Below are 8,723 nucleotides of genomic sequence, written 5' to 3'. Positions count from 1 at the left end.
CGATTATGAAAACAATAGATGGATAAGGTTATGACTTGATTCATTTGAAAAAAACCGTTAGAGAATTGGACGCTACCGGATAGTGGGTTGGACAACACATACATGTAACTGTGTGAAAACATACTTGCATACATAAAGACATATACACATATACATACATATATATACACATATATATATGTGTATATATATATATATATATATCGGGGGCGTAGGAATACTTCTAGCGGAGAAATGGGTGGATAAGGTAATCGAGGTCGTTAGAGTAAGTGACAGAGTACTTAAGATCAGACTAGTGCTTCATCATAGATTAGCTACTGTCATCTCAGCCTATGCACCTCAACCTGGGCTACCAGATGGTCTGAAAGACCAATTCTATGACACCCTCTTGCAAACTACCTCGTCGACGAGTGACAGGGACCTTCTCTTTGTGGCTGGAGACTTCAACGGTCATGTCGGACGTCGTGCTGGGGGCTTCCATGGCATACATGGAGGCTATGGCTTCGGTTCCCGCAACGAGGAGGGAACCAGACTGCTGGAGTTCTGTGATGCAACCAATCTTATGGTCTGCAATACCAACTTCAGGAAACCTGCCAGTCACCTAGTCACCTACCGCTCCGGCAGACACTCTAGCCAAATCGACTACATCCTCGCCAGAAATAGGGAAAGAGGGCGGCTTATAAATGCCAAGACCTACCCTGGCGAAGAATGTACCCCACAACATAGATTAGTAGTTAGCGACTTTGGGATCAAGGCAAAATGGGTGCCCAGAATTAGACAGGCTTGGAGAAGAAGGGTGTGGAAGCTTAAAGACCCTGCAAACGGACAGAGACTTAGAGACAAGTTACTTGAAGCATTTAACGAAATAGAAGGGGATATAGCATCATACAACGTGGAAGACAATTGGAGATTTCTGCGGGACAACCTGTTGAAAGCCACCGACCAGATTTGTGGGTGGTGTAAGGTCCCCTCCCAACCCAGAGTAACGTGGTGGTGGAACAAGGAGGTAGACAGGGCTATTAGACAAAAGAAACAAGCTTGGAAGGACTGGAAGAACGGTGGTAGCAGGGAATTGTACCAATGTGCCAGAAGGGAGGCTAGGCGACAGGTTTATTTAGCCAGAGGGGAAGCAGATAAGGAAAGATTTGCCAATGTTCTGCGCCGTGAGGACCAAAGACTCGAGGTATTTCGGGTTGCAAGACAGTGTAGGAGAGAGAATAGTGATGTTGTAGGAGAGAAATGTGTTCGCATGGATGATGGTACGCTTGCATTAAATGAGGATGCAAAGAAAGAGGTCTGGAGATGCCACTACGATAGATTGCTTAATAAAGAGAATGAATGGGAGAAAGAGAGCCTGCCTTATGTCGACCCAATAGAGGGACCAGCTATCCGAGTTGATAGTACCAGGGTAGATAAAGCAATTAAGAGTATGAAGACCGGGAAAGCCCCCGGCCCATCAGGAATCACTGCAGAGATGCTCAAAATATCTGGCAGTGTTGGCTATAGCCTAGTCACCCGTATTACGAACCAGGTGATACACGAAGGAGTCATACCCTATGACTGGTGTAGCAGCATCATAGTCAACTGCTACAAAGGTAAAGGGGACGCTTTAGATACAAATAATTACAGAGGCATCAAGCTGTTAGATCAGGTTATGAAAGTTACAGAGAGGGTCATAGCCCAACTAATTAGGGAGCGAATCAATTTAGATGAGATGCAGTTTGGGTTCGTGCCAGGTAAAAGCACTACTGATGCCTTATTTCTAGTGAGACAGTTGCAAGAGAAATACCTAGCCAAGGATAAACCTCTGTACCTGGCTTTCGTTGACATGGAGAAAGCCTTTGACAGGGTCCCCCGATCCCTTATCTGGTGGTCAATGAGGAAACTTGGGATAGAAGAATGGTTAGTGAGAGCTGTGCGAGCCATGTACAGAGATGCTGCCAGTAAGGTGAGGGTTGGAAATGAGTACAGCAATGAATTCCGGGTAGAGGTAGGGGTCCACCAAGGTTCCGTCCTCAGCCCCCTATTATTTACCATAGTCCTCCAGGCAATCACAGAGGAGTTCAAGACAGGTTGCCCCTGGGAGCTCCTCTATGCTGATGACCTTGCCCTAATTGCGGAGTCACTATCAGAACTAGAGGAGAAGTTTCAGGTGTGGAAGCAAGGTCTAGAATTGAAGGGCCTTAGAGTCAACCTAGCTAAAACCAAAATCCTAATAAGTAGGAAGGTAGATAAAACACAAACCCCTTCAGGTAGATGGCCCTGCTCAGTATGTAGAAAAGGAGTAGGTAGTAACTCTATAAGATGTACCCGGTGCAAGCTATGGACACATAAGAGGTGCAGCAACATCAAAGGCAGGTTAACTAGCAAGTTAGTTTTTGTTTGTGGCAGATGTTCAGGTGCAATAAAGACTGCAAACAAACAGGAAACAACTTCTATCTCATTCCAGGGTGAAAAACTAGAGGTAGTCGATAGCTTCCGCTATCTGGGCGACCAAGTTAGTAGTGGGGGTGGGTGCGCTGAAAGTGTAGCTGCTAGAATAAGAATAGCCTGGGCAAAGTTTAGAGAGCTCTTACCCCTGCTGGCGACAAAGGGACTCTCACTCAGAGTAAAAGGCAGACTGTATGACGCATGCGTACGAACAACCATGCTACATGGCAGTGAAACATGGGCTGTAACTGCTGAGGACATACGTAAGCTCGCAAGGAATGAAGCCAGTATGCTCCGTTGGATGTGTAATGTCAATGTGAATACCCGTCAGAGTGTAAGTATCTTGAGAGAAAAGCTGAACATTAGAAGCATCAGTTGTGGCGTGCAAGAGAGACGATTGCGCTGGTATGGACATGTGGTGAGAATGGAGGAGGATAGCTGCGTGAAAAAGTGCCACACCCTAACAGTTGAGGGAACCCGTGGAAGAGGTAGGCCCAGGAAGACCTGGGCTGAGGTGGTGAGGCAAGACCTTCGTACATTGGGCCTCACCGAGGCGATGACTACGGACCGAGACCTTTGGAAATGGGCTGTGCGTGAGAAGACCCGGCAAGCCAAGTAAGATCGTTGCCAGTGCCCCTGGACTGGTTCTTGTGCGGGTGGCACATGAGATGCACCATTTTGAGCGTGGCCGTTGCCAGTACCGCCTGACTGGCTCCTGTAGGATTTTCGAGCGAGATCGTTGCCAGTGCCCCTGGACTGGCTTGTGCGGGTGGCACATAAAAGACACCATTTCGAGCGTGGCCGTTTTCGTGCGGGTGACACGTAAAAGCACCCACTACACTCTCTGAGTGGTTGGCGTTAGGAAGGGCATCCAGCTGTAGAAACTCTGCCAAATCAGACTGGAGCCTGGTGTTGCCATCCGGTTTCACCAGTCCTCAGTCAAATCGTCCAACCCATGCTAGCATGGAAAGCGGACGTTAAACGATGATGATGATGATGATGATATATATATATACACACACACACGTATACACACATACGTCCACATTTACACATATGCACATACGTACACATGCCTATACAAATATACCCATATGTGTGCATGTCCCCATACACACATATATACATATATATATATACACATGTATAAATAGAAATAGACACATACATATACATCTACGCCTATAACCGAATAAACAGATACGCATATACATATACATACATGTATACAAACACATACGTAAACACACGCATGCACATACATACATACATACATACATACAAATACATATATATAAAAGAAAAAGAACTCAAGTGTTTTCATATATACATACATACACATACACATACATACATATATATACATATATATATACACACAAACATACATACATACATATACATACATATATATACACACAAACACACATACACGCATACATACATATATACACACACATACATACAGATATATGTACATACATACAGAACCTAATAACACATACATATGGATTTATACAAATACATACACAATTATATATACATATACATAGATATGTACACATATACACACATATATACTTACAAACATACGTACACACACCCACAAGGAGACAGAGGTACATACATACATATACACACATGCACACACATACATAAAAACACACACAAACACAGGAATATGCAGAATACATACATGCATACATGTATGCATACACACCCATACATACATATATACATATGCACACACACACAGACATACATACACACACATGAATGCATACATACACACACACTGAGACACACACATGCATAAATAACGGACAGAGTCAAGACTATTGATAAGTTTGCAAGACGCAACGAAAGTTTTAGGAAAATTAAAATAAGAAATAAGTGGAAATGTTACCGGTGAGTGTTAAATTTGAAGGCACAATAAGAAAATGACTCTCCCCAGACACAACAGAAGATGCTTCAACACACGAAATGACATAAAAAAGTCTTGCGAAACAAATCCAAAAAAACGAAATATATATATATAATTATATGTATGTATATATATATATATATATATGTATATATATGTATACACACATATGTATTTATTGTGTGTGTGTCATCGTCATCATCATTTAGCATCCATTGTCCATGCTGGTATGGGTTGGATGGTTTGACTGGGTTGGCACACTGGAAGGCTGCACCAGGCTCCTCTCTGATTTGGCATGGTTTTCTATAGCTGGATGCCCTTACATGCCAATTTGTACTGCACCAGTATCTGCCACAACTGCGGTTTTGCTCAGCTTGATGGGTCTTCTCAGTCATTGCCTCCATGAGGCCCAACACTTGAAAGGGACTCAGTCACTTTGCCTCCATGCAACCCATGTATATATATTATATATATACAACAAATCCATTTCAGCACAATCTTCTTTGTTTGCACGAGCCCTTCTTCTAACAAGCACCAGGATTGGGATTTTCTGCTGTTGTGTGGGAGCCTGATTGGTGAAATCAACTGAAATACTTCTCTAATATTGTAATGTACTAACATATGTGCATGGGCACCACATAAAAAGGAACCCAGTTCACTCTGTAAAGTGGCTGGCATTAGTTAGGAAGGGCATTCAGTCATAGAAACCATACAAAACAGACAGTAGAGCTGCTCTGAAGAGTGCAGGGTTACATAATTGGACTGTTATCTAACAACCTATTAAGCCCCAAGTGCAAAACCGACTGGTAAGGATGGCCACAATGGATACATAGTACTATAATACTGTACACTTCAATCAATATATATATGTATATATATACACACGCTTTCCCAAGGTGCTATGCAGTGGGACTGAACTTGAAGCCATGAGATTACAAAATTAGTTTCTTTCCCACACAGCCATGTCTCTGTCTGTATGATAAACTTATTAAGTTTTCTTTTTTGTATATCACTACCTTAAGAATATAAAGGGTTGCTATTTTTAGTACAGTGCCTATAGAAGAGCTTCAAGTAGATAGTGGAGAACTGTTCCACCCCAGTCCAATATCACAGGACCATATGTTTATTGTGTCTACAGTGAATCTGTTTATGACACAGATGGGGGTTTGCCTTATTGAAATTAGCTTAAAAAAAAAAAAAAAAAGGGTGGGGTTTTTCTCTCAAAGTATTCTGTTTCCCTATTTTTATTCACAACCCATGGGTGATTTATCTGAAACTCCTCTTTTCACCCTCCTTCAAAACTTTTTTTCACAACAAATCCAGATACAATTGTAATTTACTCCATTTGTAAAGAATTTTATCTTCAAATATTCATGTTTGTTGCATGCAGCTATGAGGAAACAAAGTTACGGTGTTGGGGTACACTTCTGTTGGACATTAATACAACCTTGAAACGTGTATCTCACAGTGAATTAAGACTGAATTGTGAAGTTGAAATCTTCAATTATAAAAGCCTCTTGAAAAGCACATGATAATTAAAATACATTAAAAGAGACCAACAGAAGTACTAGGCTTGCAAAGAATAAGTCCCGGGGTCGATTTCTTTGACTAAATGGTGGTGCTCCAGCGTGGCCACAATCAAAATGATTGAAACAAGTAAAAGAATATATTGCTAAGGCATTGAGATCCAAATAACCTGGTGTGAAACTGAATATACACCAGAATGACACATTAGTCAAGTAGGGAGCAGTAATAAGAAAAGGAATGACAAAGGAAGGAGCAATCATCCTAGAAAGTTCAGAAGATGATCGTTTATTCCTTTCTCATCTCTTCTCTTCTACATACATGTACACACACACACACACACACACATGCACAAACACACATATAACTACAGACACATGCAAATTTAGGGATTGGAACAGGTGAAAATCCCAGTAACATATGTCTCCCAGCTAGCAGAACCTTATTCTCTTGAGATATTTTGACAACAATGTAACCTTCATTTAACTAAGGTGTATTCACCCTTATCAGTAGCTAGTGGAGTACCCCTCGTTAGGCTAATTACTATTTCTGAGGTTCTGCTGGTGATTTTATCTCCTCTGTTCCCTAATTTTCGAAAACGTTTACAATCTTCTTTGACAATAAACCACTAATGTTCTTCAAAGTTGCTTTTTATACTTTCTACTATGGACTGCTTGAAGCTTACTCACTTCCTACACCTTGATCCTGAGATCTTGCACTTAAATATATACACACATATATATTTACATATATCAATATCTCTCTATCTATCAATCTAATACAACAGCAAGACTCTCATCGGCAAGACTATTTAAGCAGGAGAATTAAGACATTCGCTCTCTTTCTTCTTTCCCATTTCCTCTCACGCTTTTACATAGTGTTGGTGTATTTGATGATTGTGTGAGGAGGGGTCGACTGTCTTGTGCTTTCTCTCCGCCTTAAGCAGGATCAGCAATGCCAACAGTAAGGAACATGTTCTATTCAGACCTTAGGGGGTCCGAATTGTCCTCTTCGGAGGAGTGGCTCATACGAGCAGTTGATAGAATGGACAAGTGTTTAAGGAAGAAGAAAGATTTGCTGAAGTGACAGAAGTCACAAAAAAGGAGGTGGACCTGACAAACATGGAGAAATATGAGATGGCACGTAGGATCGGTGGTGATGCTAAGTTGTCCCTACTCCAGAAAGTATTGGAAAATATGGGTAAGAAAACAGTAAATATATAAGGTGTACTCAGTGGAAGAAAGGAAAATTGAAAACGTTGAGGCAGAGGAAGCAGATTTGGAACAATTGTGGTTCAAGAAGGCAGGAAAGGCAAAAGAATATGCTGTAACCACAGTAACCTACATATCTTGGAAGAAGGACTTCCAGGATTAGGGTGGAGAGAATCCCACCAGAAACAGATGTGGCTTGGGTTATGGCGGCTGTTCTTCTCGGAAGTAAAGAAGAAATAGCCGTCCTGCAGGCCACGAAAACAGAAAATTCTGTATGGAAAGAGCAAACATTGGACCTGATCATATTGGGTATTGGCAGAACCACTGAAAATATGGTGGAAACGGTGACCATTGGAGATGTAGTGTTGAGAGTGGGGGTGGGGGTGGAGGGCAGAACCCCTCGTTGCTTTAAATGTTGCTAAAAAAGGCCTCTGCAGAAGCAGAGAAGTCAGGAAGAAGTTAGAAAGGGGCCGGAGAAGGTGCAACAGGAAGAAAAGAGAAATAAAGAACAGTGGATGGTAGCTGAAGGAAGAGGAAGAAAGGACAGATTGAATTAGAACCCCAAGCCATACACCCCGTCCCACCCCACCCCACCCACCTTCTCAGACACCCCCCTCCACCCATTCCCCTCCGATACAAAGCAAGAGAAAAAAAACAAATACAAAAAAACACAAGGCTCAACAGGCTCCCCCTCCTCCCACTGGAAATTGTTTCGCGCGTGTTTGAAAGGCGTAGACCAAGAAAGGATCCAGAAGAGAACAAAATGGAGGACTGCAAGATTTGTGCATGTCGATGGATGGACAAACACTGAGGTGTCCGAAAGCCAAAAAAACGACGAAATATTGAGATTCAAGAGGGGTTATAAGTGTTGGAAGGTGAAATGTGATTTAAAGACGATATCAGACAATATAAAGTACGACGAACTGACCCAGAGATACTCCACAGCCATTACAAGCCTTCAATTCCATTACAACTTTCTCTCTCTCTCTCTCTCTCTCTCTCTCTCTCTCGAGCTATAGAAAGACAAATACACACTTTATATACCTACAGACATCTATATAAACACACATGTAATAATAAACAGACACGTTTCCTTAGAAACCTTTCACTAAAAAACACATTTTCGAAGGTGAGGGGCGTGACTGCATCCGCACCCTTTTTCTTTAAACATGTTTTATAAATGACATTTGGCAGAAATACGTTTGAAAACAATAATAAACGACTGCTGAAATTATAAAAATTAGTAGTAACGAAGTCTGAACAAAAGCAAAAGCATGTTAGTGTTTTGTTTTGTCTTTTTTGAAACAAGCGAAAGCCAATTAAAAGGAAATCTCTTTGCCTTACCTTGTTCGAAAATGTCTGGAATTCAGCAGAAGACATCAGCTGTGAAATGGTTTTTTCTTCTTTTGCGATTTCTGGCGCAGAATTTTTCAGCGAATAACTTGTATTTTTCGATTTTCTGGAGATAGAATTACAGAATAAAGGTGAATTTTGTGGTTTATGCTTTGTCGGGTGTTGAACGAGAGAAATGTTGAAATTTACCTTTTTTTCACACATTCGAATTCACCGCCATTAATAGGCGCACACACCTGCTATTGCGCACGCGCACGCGAGTCGTGACTAGTCGATCCTAC

This window comes from Octopus bimaculoides, chromosome 21 (genome assembly GCF_046866305.1).
Source record: "Octopus bimaculoides isolate indiv1 chromosome 21, ASM4686630v1, whole genome shotgun sequence".
Lineage (NCBI taxonomy): Eukaryota > Metazoa > Mollusca > Cephalopoda > Octopoda > Octopodidae > Octopus > Octopus bimaculoides.
This window is presented reverse-complemented; position numbering follows the sequence as displayed.